The sequence below is a fragment of the Nicotiana tomentosiformis genome, chromosome 3, assembly GCF_000390325.3.
Source record: "Nicotiana tomentosiformis chromosome 3, ASM39032v3, whole genome shotgun sequence".
Taxonomy (NCBI): Eukaryota; Viridiplantae; Streptophyta; class Magnoliopsida; order Solanales; family Solanaceae; genus Nicotiana; species Nicotiana tomentosiformis.
The window spans coordinates 61,768,070-61,770,765 of NC_090814.1; positions in this window are offsets into that span (position 1 = coordinate 61,768,070).

The following is a 2,696-nucleotide window of genomic DNA, read 5'->3' on the forward strand; positions in this document are numbered from 1 at the left end:
TTTAAATATAATTTTACTTTAAGACATCAATTTCGTTGAGCTGCCCCTAATTATTAGTGCAATAATTCAACCACATAAGTAATTATATAGTCATGTCACAAGAACTTTGATTAACTTTGTGAGGGTTTGTTTAGATAGTATTCTATGTGTTCACTTTTAATTGTCCACTTATGACTATACACTCCCTTTTAAAAAAAAAGTATATATTTTATAATTTTACTCATAATAATAACAGTATTTAAAATAAAATTAAAAAATAAATAATGGACAAATAAAAATGAATGGAGTCCGTAGTTAGATTAGGTTTAATAGGGTTGGTATATTGATCTCTGTGGCATCATAATCATTGACAGAACTGAGGCGTGGTGTAGTTGGAATTTCTTAGAAGACAAGAGGAGCATGTCAAGTCCTGAAAACACTCATGGTCATCACCTGATTCTCTTTTGAAAACAAAAATAAGAAGAATCTGATTCACTGGAAAAGGGAGAGCATGCCTCCTCATCTCCACCAATTCTCTTTCACCTTTTTCTTCTTTCATTGAAGTTTGTGTAAACAAACAAAACCAATCTGAACACGAAACCCACGCTCCCTTTATTTAGCCAGCTCTCGACTATAAATTCCTAAATTTGTTTTGAAAAATTTAATTTGGGTGAAGTTTGGTTTGAAAATAAAAATGTGTTTGGACATCATTTTTCAAAATATATTTCCCAAATTTATTTTGGAAAAAAACATAAAATATGACTTATACCCACAAGTTTTAAAAACTATCACAAATACCCAACAATATCATTATCAATAACATTCATTATATTATCGCAAATCATAGTCTTGAACATAAATAAATTTGATACAAAATTATCATTTTTATAATGAACTACATGATACACTATCAGGTGACCGAGAAGACGAAACAACATTGTTACAAAATAATAAATGGTGGGCTCTTTTATAAAATACAAAAGTTTGGGGCAATTTTTAAAAATATAATAGTGATATTTTGGCCCAAAACTAGTTATTAAGCTCGTTTTGGGATTTGAGATTTTGCCAAAATATAGGCAAAATCTATGGTTAAACATGTGTTTGCTAAATAAATCCCAAATTTATTTTGGCAAACTCTATGGCCAAACGGGTCCTTAGAGTGGGGAAGCAAACTGTGGTTCATTTGGACTCAAGCGATATAAATAGGTTTAAAAAATTGGACCTTTTTTATATATAGCGCGGACCTTAACAAAAGTTTTATTTGTTAAGGTATAGAGCGGTGAATAATCGCGTTATATTTGAACTTAAAAAGGGCGGGATGTATAACGCATGTATAAAGGGCGCAGTAAATAAATGCACTTACATACATAAAAACGCGGGCCTCCATCTTCCCCTGCCAGAACCAATGCCCTCTCCCTTTCCACTCTAGCGGTCCCCCTCCATTTTTAAAGAAAAAACTCAGTGGAGCCCACTCGTCCCATAAAAAGTGTATTTTTCAGTATTATAGCAAGTTTACACCGGATCTAAGGCGTTATTGCGTAGTGGATTGCTTATTTCGCCCCCCAAATCATCAAATCCTCACCTTTAAAAAAATTATAAATCGAAGTACTCCGGCTTACTTTTTGTTAAAACTCATGTATAAAAATGCGTATTAGTTGTTTTTTACTGTGATCTATATTTTTTCGTGATTGATTTGTGATTTAATTAATTTTTTATTTTTTATCCGGATTAGATTATTGTTGTGGTAAAAAAAATAGTAAAATAGATAATTGTTATTTTATGAATAATTAATGTTATTAGTTGTTATAAAAAATATTTATTAGTTATTTTTTACTGTGGTATATGTATTTTTGTGATTGTTTTGTGATTAAATTAATTTGTTGTTTTTTATCCGGATTAGATTATTTATGTGCTAAAAGATTGGTAAAATTGATAAATTGTTAATTTATGAATGATTAATGTTACTTATGTGAGTTTATTGTTGTTTAGTGCCCTTTAGTATTATGTTGTGCCCGTAATTGTAATCTAGTACCCTTTAGCGAGTAAAATGTAGTGCCATTTAGCATAGTATCTTTGTAGTTATTGAAACTAATCATTTAATTATCTGTTAACCCCACAAATATTTGAAAAAAATGATAGTTGAAACACAAACTCTCTCGAATGTTAGTCAACAAATGTAACAAAATAACATAAAAAACAATAATATTTGTCAAACTAAGTATTTTTATATGAATACTTATTAATTATATTATATATAGTTATAAAATAATAAACTAACATATAAAATAAGAAACAAACATATAAAATAATAAACTAACATACAAAATAATAAACTAAGATATAAAATAATAAACAGACATATAAAATAATAAACTAAGATATAAAATAATAAACTAATATATATATATATTAAATCAATTCCATCCGCGCTAATCAATTCAATTCGCCTCCTAAATTTACACTTTTGGTGATCTGTTGCAGCCATCCATATTAAATCATGCAAGTCTTTGTTCAGATAAGCCCTTTCGAAGTTGGCCTTCAAGTGCCTAACACAGTAACAGTGGTAGGCATACGGTTCCTGCCACGCATGCAAATTTTGTACAGAACTTAAACTACTGCCATGCCGATCAGATATTAGACAAATACTTAAACGCTGTTTGACAACGTGCTCCTTCAAGTGGTTCAAAAATAATGTCCACGTCTCTTGGCTTTCATTG